The sequence below is a fragment of the Plectropomus leopardus genome, chromosome 4 (assembly GCF_026936395.1).
Source record: "Plectropomus leopardus strain MGB_pleo_1.0 chromosome 4, ASM2693639v1, whole genome shotgun sequence".
NCBI classification, from domain to species: Eukaryota; Metazoa; Chordata; class Actinopteri; order Perciformes; family Serranidae; genus Plectropomus; species Plectropomus leopardus.
Window position 1 is genome coordinate 13,574,765 of NC_142179.1, and position 18,039 is coordinate 13,592,803.

Sequence of the window (18,039 nt, forward strand, 5' to 3'; positions counted from 1 at the left end):
TGACATGTCCCAAAAACTGCTAAAACAGTTGAAAACTGCATAAAATAGCATGTCCAGAAATGCCATAGCATAGAATATTGCAAAATGGCCAAAAGACGATAAAATGGCATGTTGAAAAATGACCCAAAAAGCAAGGCTATAGTAAGGCAAAAATGTCAAAAAATGACATGTCCCAAAAACTGCTGAAAACAGCTGAAAACTGCATAAAATAGCATGCCGAGAAATGCCATAGCATAGAATATTGCAAAAATGGCCAAAAAGACGATAAACTGGCATGTTGAAAAAATGACCCAAAAAGCAAGGCTATAGTAAGGCAAAAATGTCAAAAAATGACATGTCCCAAAAACTGCTAAAAACAATTGAAAACTGCATAAAATAGCATGCCGAGAAATGCCATAGCATAGAATATTGCAAAAATGGCCAAAAAGACGATAAAATGGCATGTTGAAAAAATGACCCAAAAAGCAAGGCTATAGTAAGGCAAAAATGTCAAAAAATGACATGTCCCAAAAACTGCTAAAAACAGCTGAAAACTGCATAAAATTGCATGCTGAGAAATGCCATAGCATAGAATATTGCAAAATGGCCAAAAGACGATAAAATGGCATGTTGAAAAAATGACCCAAAAAGCAAGGCTATAGTAAGGCAAAAATGTCAAAAAATGACATGTCCCAAAAACTGCTAAAAACAATTGAAAACTGCATAAAATAGCATGCCGAGAAATGCCATAGCATAGAATATTGCAAAAATGGCCAAAAGACAATGAAATGGCATGTTGAAAAAATGTTGTAAAAGCAAGGCTATAGTAAGGCAAAACTGTGTAAAAATGACATATCCCAAAAACTGCTGAAAACAGTTGAAATCTGCATAAAATAGCGTGCCAACACACGTCATAGCATAGCATTGTGCAATAATGTCCAAAAACAGCATAAAATGGCATTTCGAAAAAATGACTGCAAATGCAAAGCTATATTAAGGTAACAATGTCAAAAGTTTTTAAAAAACTGCTATTGAAATCCTTCTTGTTGGTTATGGTGACTTTTTGATATTATTATTAGCTCTGTGACCTTATTACATTGGTCCTATGCTCTGCTATAGTTTGTTTGTAAAGAATTTTAATGATTTTGTATGTATAAATGATCTGGACAAAGACAAATGTTGCAAATATTGCACGTCATTGTTATGGTATTACACATCAATAACAAGGTGAAACAAAGAATAATGTTCAGACACATTTTGTTCAAAGATTTTTATTTAGAAATATCATTTTTTCCACATTTTTAGACTTCAGTCAGCTTCTTTGCTCCTCTACCACCTGAAATGAAAAGAATAGGGTTATTCAAATGAAAAAAAAAATTTGCATGAAATGACCCAAAAGCAAGGCTATAGAAAGGCAAAATGTCACAAAACGACATATCCCAAAAACTAGTAAAACAGCTGAAAATTACATGAAATAGCGTGCCGACACCATAGCGTAGAATTTTGAAATAATCGCCAAAAGACGATAAAATGGCATGTTGAAAAATGACCCAAAAGCAAGGCTATAGTAAGGCAAAAATGTCAAAAATGACATGTCCCGAAAACTGCTAAAAACAGCTGAAAACGGCATAAAATAGCATGCCGAGAAATGCCATAGCATAGAATATTGCAAAAATGGCCAAAAAGACAATAAAATGGCATGTTGAAAAAATGACCCAAAAAGCAAGGCTATAGTAAGGCAAAAATGTCAAAAAATGACGTCCCAAAAACTGCTAAAAACAGTTGAAAACGGCATAAAACAGCATGCCGAGAAATGCCATAGCATAGAATATTGCAAAAATGGCCAAAAAGACGATAAAATGGCATGTTGAAAAAATGTTGTAAAAAGCAAGGCTATAGTAAGGCAAAAATGTCAAAAAATGACATGTCCCAAAAACTGCTAAAAACAATTGAAAACTGCATAAAATAGCATGCCGAGAAATGCCATAGCATAGAATATTGCAAAATGGCCAAAAAGACAATAAAATGGCATGTTGAAAAAATGAAAAAAGCAAGGCTATAGTAAGGCAAAATGTCAAAAAATGACATGTCCCAAAACTGCTAAAAACAGTTGAAAACTGCATAAAATAGCATGCCGAAATGCCATAGCATAGAATATTGCAAAAATGGCCAAAAAGACAATAAAATGGCATGTTGAAAAAATGAAAAAAGCAAGGCTATAGTAAGGCAAAATGTCAAAAATGACATGTCCCAAAAACTACTAAAACAGCTGAAAACTGCATAAAATAGCATGCAGAGAAATGCCATAGCATAGAATATTGCAAAATGGCCAAAAAGACGATAAAATGGCATGTTGAAAAAATGACCCACCAAAGCAAGGCTATAGTAAGGCAAAAATGTCAAAAAAGGACATGTCCAAAAACTGCTAAAAACAGTTGAAAACTGCATAAAATAGCATGCCGAGAAATGCCATAGCATAGAATATTGCAAAAATGGCCAAAAAGACGATAAAATGGCATGTTGAAAAAATGTTGTAAAAAGCAAGGCTATAGTAAGGCAAAATGTCAAAAATGACGTCCCAAAAACTGCTAAAAACAGTTGAAAACTGCATAAAATAGCATGCCGAGAAATGCCATAGCATAGAATATTGCAAAAATGGCCAAAAAGACAATAAAATGGCATGTTGAAAAAATGACCCAAAAAGCAAGGCTATAGTAAGGCAAAATGTCAAAAATGACATGTCCCAAAACTGCTAAAACAGTTGAAAACTGCATAAAATAGCATGCCGAAATGCCATAGCATAGAATATTGCAAAATGGCCAAAAGACAATAAAATGGCATGTTGAAAAATGTTGTAAAAAGCAAGGCTATAGTAAGGCAAAAATGTCAAAAAATGACATGTCCCAAAAACTGCTAAAACAGTTGAAAACTGCATAAAATAGCATGCCGAGAAATGCCATAGCATAGAATATTGCAAAATGGCCAAAAGACAATAAAATGGCATGTTGAAAAATGACCCAAAAGCAAGGCTATAGTAAGGCAAAATGTCAAAAATGACATGTCCCAAAACTGCTAAAAACAGTTGAAAACTGCATAAAATAGCATGCCGAGAAATGCCATAGCATAGAATATTGCAAAAATGGCCAAAAGACGATAAAATGGCATGTTGAAAAATGACCCAAAAAGCAAAGGCTATAGTAAAGGCAAAATGTCAAAAATGACATGTCCCAAAACTGCTAAAAACAGTTGAAAACTGCATAAAATAGCATGCCGAGAAATGCCATAGCATAGAATATTGCAAAAATGGCCAAAAGACAATAAAATGGCATGTTGAAAAAATGACCCAAAAAGCAAGGCTATAGTAAAGGCAAAATGTCAAAAAATGACATGTCCCAAAACTGCTAAAAACAGTTGAAAACTGCATAAAATAGCATGCCGAGAAATGCCATAGCATAGAATATTGCAAAATGGCCAAAAAGACAATAAAATGGCATGTTGAAAAATGACCCAAAAAGCAAGGCTATAGTAAGGCAAAATGTCAAAAATGACATGTCCAAAAACTGCTAAAACAGTTGAAAACTGCATAAAATAGCATGCCGAGAAATGCCATAGCATAGAATATTGCAAAATGGCCAAAAGACAATAAAATGGCATGTTGAAAAATGACCCAAAAAGCAAGGCTATAGTAAGGCAAAATGTCAAAAATGACATGTCCCAAAACTGCTAAAACAGTTGAAAACTGCATAAAATAGCATGCCGAGAAATGCCATAGCATAGAATATTGCAAAAATGGCCAAAAGACAATAAAATGGCATGTTGAAAAATGTTGTAAAAAGCAAGGCTATAGTAAGGCAAAATGTCAAAAAATGACATGTCCCAAAAACTGCTAAAAACAGTTGAAAACTGCATAAAATAGCATGCCGAGAAATGCCATAGCATAGAATATTGCAAAAATGGCCAAAAAGACAATAAAATGGCATGTTGAAAAATGACCCAAAAGCAAGGCTATAGTAAGGCAAAATGTCAAAAAATGACATGTCCCAAAACTGCTAAAACAGTTGAAAACTGCATAAAATAGCATGCCGAGAAATGCCATAGCATAGAATATTGCAAAATGGCCAAAAACAAGATAAAATGGCATGTTGAAAAAATGACCCAAAAAGCAAGGCTATAGTAAGGCAAAAATGTCAAAAAATGACATGTCCCAAAAACTGTTAAAAACAGCTGAAAACTGCATAAAATAGCATGCCGAGAAATGCCATAGCATAGAATATTGCAAAAATGGCCAACAAGACAATAAAATGGCATGTTGAAAAATGTTGTAAAAAGCAAGGCTATAGTAAGGCAAAATGTCAAAAAATGACATGTCCCAAAAACTGCTAAAACAGTTGAAAACTGCATAAAATAGCATGCCGAGAAATGCCATAGCATAGAATATTGCAAAATGGCCAAAAGACGATAAAATGGCATGTTGAAAAAATGTACCCAAAAAGCAAAGGCTATAGTAAGGCAAAATGTCAAAAATGACATGTCCCAAAAACTGCTAAAACAGTTGAAAACTGCATAAAATTGCATGCCGAGAAATGCCATAGCATAGAATATTGCAAAAATGGCCAAAAGACGATAAAATGGCATGTTGAAAAAATGACCCAAAAAGCAAGGCTATAGTAAGGCAAAAATGTCAAAAAATGACATGTCCCAAAAACTGCTAAAAACAGCTGAAAACTGCATAAAATAGCATGCCGAGAAATGCCATAGCATAGAATATTGCAAAAATGGCCAAAAAGACGATAAAATGGCATGTTGAAAAAATGACCCAAAAAGCAAGGCTATAGTAAGGCAAAAATGTCAAAAAATGACTTGTCCCAAAAACTGCTAAAACAAGTTGAAAACTGCATAAAATAGCATGCCAGAAATGCCATAGCATAGAATATTGCAAAAATGGCCAAAAAGACAATAAAATGGCATGTTGAAAAATGTTGTAAAAAGCAAGGCTATAGTAAGGCAAAATGTCAAAAATGACATGTCCCAAAAACTGCTAAAAAACAGTTGAAAACTGCATAAAATAGCATGCCGAGAAATGCCATAGCATAGAATATTGCAAAAATGGCCAAAAGACGATAAAATGGCATGTTGAAAAATGTTGTAAAAAGCAAGGCTATAGTAAGGCAAAAATGTCAAAAATGACATGTCCCAAAAACTGCTAAAAACAGTTGAAAACTGCATAAAATAGCATGCCGAAATGCCATAGCATAGAATATTGCAAAAATGGCCAAAAAGACGATAAAATGGCATGTTGAAAAAATGACCCAAAAAGCAAGGCTATAGTAAGGCAAAAATGTCAAAAAATGACATGTCCCAAAAACTGCTAAAAACAGCTGAAAACTGCATAAAATAGCATGCCGAGAAATGCCATAGCATAGAATATTGCAAAAATGGCCAAAAAGACGATAAAATGGCATGTTGAAAAAATGACCCAAAAAGCAAGGCTATAGTAAGGCAAAAATGTCAAAAAATGACATGTCCCAAAAACTGCTAAAAACAGTTGAAAACTGCATAAAATAGCATGCCGAGAAATGCCATAGCATAGAATATTGCAAAAATGGCCAAAAACAAGATAAAATGGCATGTTGAAAAAATGACCCAAAAAGCAAGGCTATAGTAAGGCAAAAATGTCAAAAAATGACATGTCCCAAAAACTGCTAAAAACAGTTGAAAACTGCATAAAATAGCATGCCGAGAAATGCCATAGCATAGAATATTGCAAAAATGGCCAAAAAGACGATAAAATGGCATGTTGAAAAAATGACCCAAAAAGCAAGGCTATAGTAAGGCAAAAATGTCAAAAAATGACATGTCCCAAAAACTGCTAAAAACAGTTGAAAACTGCATAAAATAGCATGCCGAGAAATGCCATAGCATAGAATATTGCAAAAATGGCCAAAAAGACAATAAAATGGCATGTTGAAAAAATGTTGTAAAAAGCAAGGCTATAGTAAGGCAAAAATGTCAAAAAATGACATGTCCCAAAAACTGCTAAAAACAGCTGAAAACTGCATAGAATAGCATGCCGAGAAATGCCATAGCATAGAATATTGCAAAAATGGCCAAAAAGACAATAAAATGGCATGTTGAAAAAATGTTGTAAAAAGCAAGGCTATAGTAAGGCAAAAATGTCAAAAAAATGACATGTCCCAAAAACTGTTAAAAACAGCTGAAAACTGCATAAAATAGCATGCCGAGAAATGCCATAGCATAGAATATTGCAAAAATGGCCAAAAAGACGATAAAATGGCATGTTGAAAAAATGACCCAAAAAGCAAGGCTATAGTAAGGCAAAAATGTCAAAAAATGACTTGTCCCAAAAACTGCTAAAAACAGCTGAAAACTGCATAAAATAGCATGCCGAGAAATGCCATAGCATAGAATGTTGCAAAAATGGCCAAAAAGACGATAAAATGGCATGTTGAAAAAATGTTGTAAAAAGCAAGGCTATAGTAAGGCAAAAATGTCAAAAAATGACATGTCCCAAAAACTGCTAAAAACAGCTGAAAACTGCATAAAATAGCATGCCGAGAAATGCCATAGCATAGAATGTTGCAAAAATGGCCAAAAAGACGATAAAATGGCATGTTGAAAAAATGTTGTAAAAAGCAAGGCTATAGTAAGGCAAAAATGTCAAAAAATGACATGTCCCAAAAACTGCTAAAAACAGTTGAAAACTGCATAAAATAGCATGCCGAGAAATGCCATAGCATAGAATATTGCAAAAATGGCCAAAAAGACAATAAAATGGCATGTTGAAAAAATGTTGTAAAAAGCAAGGCTATAGTAAGGCAAAAATGTCAAAAAATTACATGTCCCAAAAACTGCTAAAAACAGCTGAAAACTGCATAGAATAGCATGCAGAGAAATGCCATAGCATAGAATATTGCAAAAATGGCCAAAAACAAGATAAAATGGCATGTTGAAAAAATGACCCAAAAAGCAAGGCTATAGTAAGGCAAAAATGTCAAAAAATGACATGTCCCAAAAACTGCTAAAAACAGTTGAAAACTGCATAAAATAGCATGCCGAGAAATGCCATAGCATAGAATATTGCAAAAATGGCCAAAAGACGATAAAATGGCATGTTGAAAAATGTTGTAAAAAGCAAGGCTATAGTAAGGCAAAAATGTCAAAAATGACATGTCCCAAAAACTGCTAAAAACAGCTGAAAACTGCATAAAATAGCATGCCGAGAAATGCCATAGCATAGAATATTGCAAAAATGGCCAAAAAGACGATAAAATGGCATGTTGAAAAAATGACCCAAAAAGCAAGGCTATAGTAAGGCAAAAATGTCAAAAAATGACATTTCCCAAAAACTGCTAAAAACAATTGAAAACTGCATAAAATAGCATGCCGAGAAATGCCATAGCATAGAATATTGCAAAAATGGCCAAAAAGACAATAAAATGGCATGTTGAAAAAATGTTGTAAAAAGCAAGGCTATAGTAAGGCAAAAATGTCAAAAATGACATGTCCCAAAACTGCTAAAACAGCTGAAAACTGCATAGAATAGCATGCAGAGAAATGCCATAGCATAGAATATTGCAAAAATGGCCAAAAAGACGATAAAATGGCATGTTGAAAAAATGACCCAAAAAGCAAGGCTATAGTAAGGCAAAAATGTCAAAAAATGACATGTCCCAAAACTGCTAAAACAGTTGAAAACTGCATAAAATAGCATGCCGAGAAATGCCATAGCATAGAATATTGCAAAAATGGCCAAAAAGACGATAAAATGGCATGTTGAAAAATGTTGTAAAAAGCAAGGCTATAGTAAGGCAAAATGTCAAAAAATGACATGTCCCAAAAACTGCTAAAAACAGCTGAAAACTGCATAGAATAGCATGCAGAGAAATGCCATAGCATAGAATATTGCAAAAATGGCCAAAAAGACGATAAAATGGCATGTTGAAAAAATGACCCAAAAAGCAAGGCTATAGTAAGGCAAAAATGTCAAAAAATGACATGTCCCAAAAACTGCTAAAAACAGTTGAAAACTGCATAAAATAGCATGCCGAGAAATGCCATAGCATAGAATATTGCAAAATGGCCAAAAGACGATAAAATGGCATGTTGAAAAATGTTGTAAAAAGCAAGGCTATAGTAAGGCAAAATGTCAAAAATGACATGTCCCAAAAACTGCTAAAAACAGTTGAAAACTGCATAAAATAGCATGCCGAGAAATGCCATAGCATAGAATATTGCAAAATGGCCAAAAGACGATAAAATGGCATGTTGAAAAATGACCCAAAAAGCAAGGCTATAGTAAGGCAAAATGTCAAAAATGACATGTCCCAAAAACTGCTAAAACAGTTGAAAACTGCATAAAATAGCATGCCGAGAAATGCCATAGCATAGAATATTGCAAAATGGCCAAAAGACGATAAAATGGCATGTTGAAAAAATGACCCAAAAAGCAAGGCTATAGTAAGGCAAAAATGTCAAAAAATGACATGTCCCAAAAACTGCTAAAAACAATTGAAAACTGCATAAAATAGCATGCCGAGAAATGCCATAGCATAGAATATTGCAAAAATGGCCAAAAAGACAATAAAATGGCATGATGAAAAATGTTGTAAAAAGCAAGGCTATAGTAAGGCAAAAATGTCAAAAATGACATGTCCCAAAAACTGCTAAAACAGTTGAAAACTGCATAAAATAGCATGCCGAGAAATGCCATAGCATAGAATATTGCAAAAATGGCCAAAAAGACGATAAAATGGCATGTTGAAAAAATCACCCAAAAAGCAAGGCTATAGTAAGGCAAAAATGTCAAAAATGACATGTCCCAAAAACTGCTAAAAACAGTTGAAAACTGCATAAAATAGCATGCCGAGAAATGCCATAGCATAGAATATTGCAAAAATGGCCAAAAAGACGATAAAATGGCATGTTGAAAAAATGACACAAAAAGCAAGGCTATAGTAAGGCAAAAATGTCAAAATTGACATGTCCCAAAAACTGCTAAAAACAATTGAAAACTGCATAAAATAGCATGCCGAGAAATGCCATAGCATAGAATATTGCAAAAATGGCCAAAAAGACAATAAAATGGCATGTTGAAAAAATGTTGTAAAAAGCAAGGCTATAGTAAGGCAAAAATGTCAAAAAATGACATGTCCCAAAAACTGCTAAAAACAGCTGAAAACTGCATAAAATAGCATGTCCAGAAATGCCATAGCATAGAATATTGCAAAATGGCCAAAAGACGATAAAATGGCATGTTGAAAAATGACCCAAAAAGCAAGGCTATAGTAAGGCAAAATGTCAAAAATGACATGTCCCAAAAACTGCTAAAAACAGCTGAAAACTGCATAAAATAGCATGCCGAGAAATGCCATAGCATAGAATATTGCAAAATGGCCAAAAGACGATAAAATGGCATGTTGAAAAAATGACCCAAAAAGCAAGGCTATAGTAAGGCAAAAATGTCAAAAAATGACATTTCCCAAAAACTGCTAAAAACAATTGAAAACTGCATAAAATAGCATGCCAAGAAATGCCATAGCATAGAATATTGCAAAAATGGCCAAAAAGACAATAAAATGGCATGTTGAAAAATGACCCAAAAAAGCAAGGCTATAGTAAGGCAAAATGTCAAAAAATGACATGTCCTAAAAAACTGCTAAAAACAGCTGAAAACTGTATAGAATAGCATGCAGAGAAATGCCATAGCATAGAATATTGCAAAATGGCCAAAAGACGATAAATGGCATGTTGAAAAATGACCCAAAAGCAAAGCAAGGCTATAGTAAGGCAAAATGTCAAAATGACATGTCCCAAAAACTGCTAAAAAACAATTGAAAACTGCATAAAATAGCATGCCGAGAAATGCCATAGCATAGAATATTGCAAAATGGCCAAAAGGCAATAAAATGGCATGTTGAAAAATGTTGTAAAAAGCAAGGCTATAGTAAGGCAAAATGTCAAAAATGACTTGTCCTAAAAACTGCTAAAAACAGCTGAAAACTGCATAGAATAGCATGCGGAGAAATGCCATAGCACAGAATATTGCAAAATGGCCAAAAAGACGTATAAAATGGCATGTTGAAAAATGACCCAAAAGCAAGGCTATAGTAAGGGCAAAATGTCAAAAATGACATGTCCTAAAACTGCTAAAAAACAGTTGAAAACTTACAGAATAGCATGCCGAGAAATGCCATAGCATAGAATATTGCAAATGGCCAAAAGACGATTTAAAATGGCATGTTGAAAAAATGACCCAAAAGCAAGGCTATAGTAAGGCAAAAACTGTGTAAAAATGACATATCCCAAAAACTGCTGAAAACAGTTGAAATTGCATGTAAAATAGCGCGTTAACACACGCCATAGCATAGCATTGTGCAATAATGTCCAAAACAGCATAAAATGGCATTTCAAAAAAATGACTGCAAATGCAAAGCTATATTAAGGCAACAATGTCAAAAAGTTTTAAAAAACTGCTATTGAAATCCTTCTTGTTGGTTATGGTGACTTTTTGATATTATTATTAGCTCAGACCTTTATTACATTGGTCCTATGCTCTGCTATAGTTTGTTTGTAAAGAATTTTAATGATTTTGTATGTATAAATGATCTGGACAAAGACAAATGTTGCAAATATTGCACGTCATTGTTATGGTATTACACATCAATAACAAGGTGAAACAAAGAATAATGTTCAGACACATTTTGTTCAAAGATTTTTATTTAGAAATAGTATTTTTTCCACATTTTTAGACTTCAGTCGGCTTCTTTGCTCCTCTACCACCTGAAATGAAAAGAATAGGGTTATTCAAATGAAAAAAAAAATATGCATGAAATGACCCAAAAAGCAAGGCTATAGAAAGGCAAAAAATGTCACAAAAAACATATATCCCAAAAAACTAGTAAAAACAGCTGAAAATTACATGAAATAGCGTGGTTTAATGCCATAGCGTAGAATTTTTGAAATAATTCCGACAAAAAGACGTATAAATGGCATGTTGAAAAAATGACCCAAAAAGCAAGGCTATAGTAAGGCAAAAATGTCAAAAATGACATGTCCCAAAAACTGCTAAAAACAGCTGAAAACGGCATAAAATAGCATGCCGAGAAATGCCATAGCATAGAATATTGCAAAAATGGCCAAAAAGACAATAAAATGGCATGTTGAAAAAATGACCCAAAAAGCAAGGCTATAGTAAGGCAAAAATGTCAAAAATGACATGTCCCAAAAACTGCTAAAAACAGCTGAAAACTGCATAAAATAGCATGCCGAGAAATGCCATAGCATAGAATATTGCAAAAATGGCCAAAAAGACGATAAAATGGCATGTTGAAAAAATGACCCAAAAAGCAAGGCTATAGTAAGGCAAAAATGTCAAAAAATGACATGTCCCAAAAACTGCTAAAAACAGTTGAAAACGGCATAAAATAGCATGCCGAGAAATGCCATAGCATAGAATATTGCAAAAATGGCCAAAAAGACGATAAAATGGCATGTTGAAAAAATGACCCAAAAAGCAAGGCTATAGTAAGGCAAAAATGTCAAAAAATGACATGTCCCAAAAACTGCTGAAAACTGCTGCAAGCTATATAAAATAGCGTGCTTAGACACACCACAGCAGAGAATGTTGCTAAAAAAGCCAAAAACAAGACAAAATAGTATGTCGAAAAAATGACCCAAAAAGCAAGACTATAGTAAGGCAAAAATGTCAAAAAATGACATGTCCCAAAAACTGCTAAAAACAGTTGAAAACTGCATAAAATAGCATGCCGAGAAATGCCATAGCATAGAATATTGCAAAAATGGCCAAAAAGACAATAAAATGGCATGTCGAAAAAATGTTGTCAAAAGCAAGGCTATAGTAAGGCAAAAATGTCAAAAAATGACATGTCCCAAAAACTGCTAAAAACAGTTGAAAACTGCATAAAATAGCATGCCGAGAAATGCCATAGCATAGAATATTGCAAAAATGGCCAAAAAGACAATAAAATGGCATGTTGAAAAAATGACCCAAAAAGCAAGGCTATAGTAAGGCAAAAATGTCAAAAATGACATGTCCCAAAAACTGCTAAAGCAGTTGAAAACTGCATAAAATAGCATGCCGAGAAATGCCATAGCATAGAATATTGCAAAAATGGCCAAAAAGACAATAAAATGGCATGTTGAAAAAATGACCCAAAAAGCAAGGCTATAGTAAGGCAAAAATGTCAAAAAATGACATGTCCCAAAAACTGCTAAAAACAGTTGAAAACGGCATAAAATAGCATGCCGAGAAATGCCATAGCATAGAATATTGCAAAAATGGCCAAAAAGACGATAAAATGGCATGTTGAAAAAATGACCCAAAAAGCAAGGCTATAGTAAGGCAAAAATGTCAAAAAATGACATGTCCCAAAAACTGCTGAAAACTGCTGCAAGCTATATAAAATAGCGTGCTTAGACACACCACAGCAGAGAATGTTGCTAAAAAAGCCAAAAACAAGATAAAATAGTATGTCGAAAAAATGACCCAAAAAGCAAGGCTATAGTAAGGCAAAAATGTCAAAAAATGACATGTCCCAAAAACTGCTAAAAACAGTTGAAAACTGCATAAAATAGCATGCCGAGAAATGCCATAGCATAGAATATTGCAAAAATGGCCAAAAAGACAATAAAATGGCATGTTGAAAAAATGACCCAAAAAGCAAGGCTATAGTAAGGCAAAAATGTCAAAAAATGACATGTCCCAAAAACTGCTAAAAACAGTTGAAAACTGCATAAAATAGCATGCCGAGAAATGCCATAGCATAGAATATTGCAAAAATGGCCAAAAAGACAATAAAATGGCATGTCGAAAAAATGTTGTCAAAAGCAAGGCTATAGTAAGGCAAAAATGTAAAAAAAATGACATGTCCAAAAACTGCTAAAAACAGTTGAAAACTGCATAAAATAGCATGCCGAGAAATGCCATAGCATAGAATATTGCAAAAATGGCCAAAAAGACAATAAAATGGCATGTTGAAAAAATGACCCAAAAAGCAAGGCTATAGTAAGGCAAAAATGTCAAAAAATGACGTCCCAAAAACTGCTAAAAACAGTTGAAAACGGCATAAAATAGCATGCCGAGAAATGCCATAGCATAGAATATTGCAAAAATGGCCAAAAAGACAATAAAATGGCATGTTGAAGAAATGACCCAAAAAGCAAGGCAAAAATGTCAAAAAATTACATGTCCCAGAAATAGCTGGAAACAGTTTAGAATAGCTTGCCGTGACACACCATAGCATTGAAAGTTGCAAAAAGGGCCAATAAGACTATAATTTGGCATGTCGAAAAAATGACCGAAAATGCAATACTATAGTATGGCGAAAAATGTCAAAAATGACATGTCCCAAAACTAAACAGTTGAAAACTGCATAAAATAGCATGCCAAAAATGCCATAGCATAGAATATTGCAAAATGGCCAAAAGACAATAAAATGGCATGTTGAAAAATGTTGTAAAAAGCAATACTATAGTAAGGCAAAATGTCAAAAATGACATGTCACAAAACTGCTAAAACAGCTGAAAACTGCATAGAACACCCTGCTGAGACACGCCATTGCATAGAATGTTGCAAAAATGGCTAAAAACAACATAATTTGGCATGTTGAAAAAAAGACGCAAAATGTAATACTATGTGTCAAAAAATGTCAAAATATGACATGGCAAAAAAAATAGCTGGAAACCACATATTATAATATGCCGAGACACATCATAGTATAGCATGGTGAAAAAAACAGCCAAAAGCATTATAATATAGCATATCAAAAATAACACTGAAAATTACATAGTATAGTATATAAAAAATGTCAAAATATGACATGTCAAAAACAGCTTAAAAACACAAAGTAGAGAATGTCTAGACAAGTCATAGCATGGCATGTCGGAAAAAAAAAACCCAAAGTTATAATTTAGCATGTCAAAAAAACGACTGAAAAGGACATTGTATAATGTCCAAGAATGTCAAAATATGACATGTCAAAAAAACAGCTGAAATCCACATAATATAGTATGCTGAGATATGTCATAAAATGTCGAAAAAAGGCAAAAAATGTCATAACATAGCATGTCAAAAAATGACCAAAAACGACATAGTATAGTATGTCGAAAAATGACAAAATATGAAATGTGGAGGAAAAGGCTGAAAACCACATAGTATAGCACGTTAAGACATTTCATTGTATAGCATATTGAAAAAATGTCCGATAACTCCTTGTGGCTCTTATTACCAATAGAGAAAACTTAAATGTTTCCTGTCACATTCTATGAACTATATTCATCTGTAGCTTAGTCATTGATGCATTTCTTCTCTGACAGTCAAATCAGATCAAAACCTGTCATCCTGTGGTGTGTCCTGTGTTTAAATTTAAAACAATTTCCCTGCAACTCTTCATTTCCTGCACTAGTCTACAACAGTATTGAGGGTGTAGAGAACAGCATAACTTCTTCTATAACTGCCAACAGACCACCATCACGCCCACTTAGAGAATTGGTGAAATCAAAGTAAGGCTGTGACACCGGGCCCCCAAGAAAGTAAATCCGCCCCTGATAAAAACAGAAACAATATGGAGCAGCTGGATAAGAGACCAGCTGTGTGTTGTCACATTTATAAAGAATTCAATCTAAACTCTGACTTTTGAACCGCTAATCCTATCAACATGCTTTAAAACGGAGAATCTAAGCTTTCCACTGATATCAGATTTGTCCAACTATAACACATCCTTGATGTGCCCTGTTCAGACATCTAGAGGCTCTGCAGTGAGCGTGGTTACATCATCGATTTCTGCGCATTGATTCGCCAGGGAAACCCACGTGTTCAGCCCTCTGAGCCAAACAGCGAGGGCTGTGACGCCTTCATCCCGCCTGTATCCCGATTGGTTGAAACCTCAACGTCATGTGTTCTTACCGGAAATTTGAACACTTGGAGGGAAAACGAGAGGAAGTAAGTGCGTTTGTTTACATGGAAACATGCCTCAAAATAACAGCGTAGCTAGACAGAGCTACAACGACCAGTTTGGAGATATCAGGTGAGTGACTTATTTTTTGACTGTGTAGGCCACTTTAAGTGGATTTTTTTGTACGATGAGTGACTTAAATGTGCGCCACATTGACTATGCCTGCTGCTCACGCCCGGGTGTATTTGTTTACCAAAGTGACTTTGATGTTGTCTTTTGTATTTTATAGGAAACTGCAGCGTCTCCAAAACCGAGGGAAAACACAGGCGCTACGACCCGATGCAAAGGGTAAGATTTAAAGAAAAAAGCTGAATGCACTGTGCCGAATGGGATCAAAATGTGGATCGGCCATAATAGGAGCAATACTAATTGTACTACTTGTGTTTTCAGCTGCTGGAAGCGAGGAGAGCTGTCTTGGTCAAAGCAGACATGGATGTTTACGACCCCGAAGCAGCAAAGACACATTTCAAGCATCGTATACAATAAGAACAACTCTGATATGTTGCTTTTTTCTTTTGTAAATAAAGCTTTACTATTTTTAAATATGTTCCTGGCAAATGTGTCGTTTTTTTTCAATTAACTGATATTGTGACAGGTGTCTTCAGAAACTGAACAATAACAATGCATTATTATTATTATTATTATTATTATTATTATTATTATTATCATCATTGTCAGTATTATTATCATTATTAACATCACTATTCGTTCATGCCTGTCAGTCTGTTTCCGACAGTATGATGCACAGGTGACATCATATGTTTGACTGAGGAGTGGCATAGAGGTTTAGATGGTCGGTTATCAACTCTAAGGTTGGTGGATCGAGTCTCACGAGTGTGACAAATGTGATAGTTTACTACTTTGTAAATCTTTATAACTAAGGGACCAAGTGAATTATAATATATTTGAATATTAAAATATTTTAATACTCTAATGTGCGAAGTATGTTATTACATCAAAGTTTCCATATTACCTACATTCCTTAATTTGTTCTGCAATATCACAATCACTGACTAAACTATAGCTATTAATCTACATCAAATGATATTTTATGGCATAAATAAAATATCAAATCATATATCTGTCTTGTTTTCCTGATATAAGGGGCATATGGTGTTAAAACGGAAAATTCAGTATCAGCAGAGACTTCTGACAAAAAGTCGACTGATATATGAGTCAGGCCGATAATCAACTAAGTTCCAGAAAGGGTAAAATTCAGTATCGGCAGTGACGTCTGTCGAAATTCGACTGATATAGGAGTCTGGCCGATAATACAATACGTTTTTTTGGCAGGGGAAATTTAGGAGACAAGGAGACAATTGTGTCACAAACAAACAAAAAAAAATATTATACACTTGAATATTAAAATATGTCAATACTCTCTAATGGACAAGGTATAACATACTTTGTCCATTAGAGAGTACTGACATATCGCCTGAATTTTTATATACTGAATAGTGAATTTTCCCTGCCCAAAACTTAGTGTATTATCGGCCAGACTCATTTATCAGTCGACTTTTTGTCAGAAGTCTCTGCTGATACTGAATTTTCCGTTTCAACACCATATGCCCCTTATAAAACAAGACAGATATATCCTTTGATATTTTATTTATGCCATAAAATATCATTTTGATGTAGATTAATACAGTTTAGTCAGTGATTGTGATATTGCATATTTAATTAAGGAATGTAAGTAATATGGAAACCTCGATATAATAACATACTTTGCCCATTAGAGTATTGACATATTTCAATATTCAAATATATAGTACTGTATTTCTTCATTTTCGATACCATCGTCTCATTAATTTATAAAGACCTACAAAGATTAAACTATCCCGTAACCATTACACGCGTGAGGATCGATCCACTAACCTTAGAGTCGCCAACCGGCCAACTTATCCCTGAGCTACTCCTAAGTCGCCTGTGCATTATTCCGTCGGAAACAGACCTGCAGGTGTGAACGAATAATAATAAAGATATATTTTTTTAAAATAAAAACAATTACATAATAATAATAATAATAATGCATTGTTATTGTTATTCAGTTACTGAAGACACCTGTAACAATATCAGTTAATTGAAAAAAATGACACATTTGCCAGGAACATATTGAAAATAGTAAAGCTTTATTTACAAAAGAAAAAAGCAACATATCAGAGTTGTTCTTACTGTATACGATGCTTGAAATGTGTCTTTGCTGCTTCGGGGTCGTAAACATCCATGTCTGCTTTGACCAAGACAGCTCTCCTCGCTTCCAGCAGTTGAAAACACAAGTAGTACAATTAGTATTGCTCCTATTATGGCCGATCCACATTTTGATCCCGGTCGGCACAGTGCATTCAGCTTTTTTCTTTAAATCTTACCCTTTGCATCGGGTCGTAGCGCCTGTGTTTTCCCTCGGTTTTGGAGACGCTGCAGTTTCCTATAAAATACAAAAGACAACATCAAAGTCACTTTGGTAAACAAATACATCCGGGCGTGAGCAGCAGGCATAGTCAATGTGGCGCACATTTAAGTCACTCATCGTACAAAGAAATCCACTTAAAGTGGCCTACACAGTCAAAAAATAAGTCACTCACCTGATGTCTCCAAACAGGTCGTTGTCCTGCCTGCCCTCGCGCTGCATCAGCTGTGTGTGGTGACGATCAGCTGCGGCGCCGCGAGGCCGCTCGTTAAAAACAAAAACAGATTCCAGCGCCTCTTCAACTGTCCGACGTCATTTTGCCATCTTGGTCTTGCTTTATGCTGAGCTCTGTCTTGCTACGCTGTTATTTTGAGGCATGTTTCCATGTAAACAAACGCACTTCCTCTCGTTTTCCCTCCAAATGTTCAAATTTCCGGTAAGAACACGTGACGTTGAGGTTTCATCCAATCGGGATACAGGAGGCGGGACAAAGGCGTCACAGCCCTCGCTGTTTGGCTCAGAGGGCTGAACACGTGGGTTTCCCTGGCGAATCAATGCGCAGAAATTGATGATGTAACCACGCTCGCTGCAGAGCCTCTAGATGTCTGAACAGGGCACATCAAGTATGTGTTATAGTTGGACAAATCTGATATCAGTGGA

The 18,039-nt window shown here is 34.7% G+C and overlaps 1 long non-coding RNA gene across 1 annotated transcript; it reads left to right on the plus strand.

The window, feature by feature from the left end:
- The first annotated feature begins 13,835 nt into the window (after window positions 1-13,835).
- On the plus strand, window positions 13,836-15,465 carry LOC148189737 (uncharacterized). Its single transcript, XR_015776315.1, has 3 exons — window positions 13,836-15,044; window positions 15,202-15,260; window positions 15,363-15,465. It is a non-coding gene; the product is annotated as an uncharacterized LOC148189737 (long non-coding RNA).
- Window positions 15,466-18,039: the final 2,574 nt, after the last annotated feature.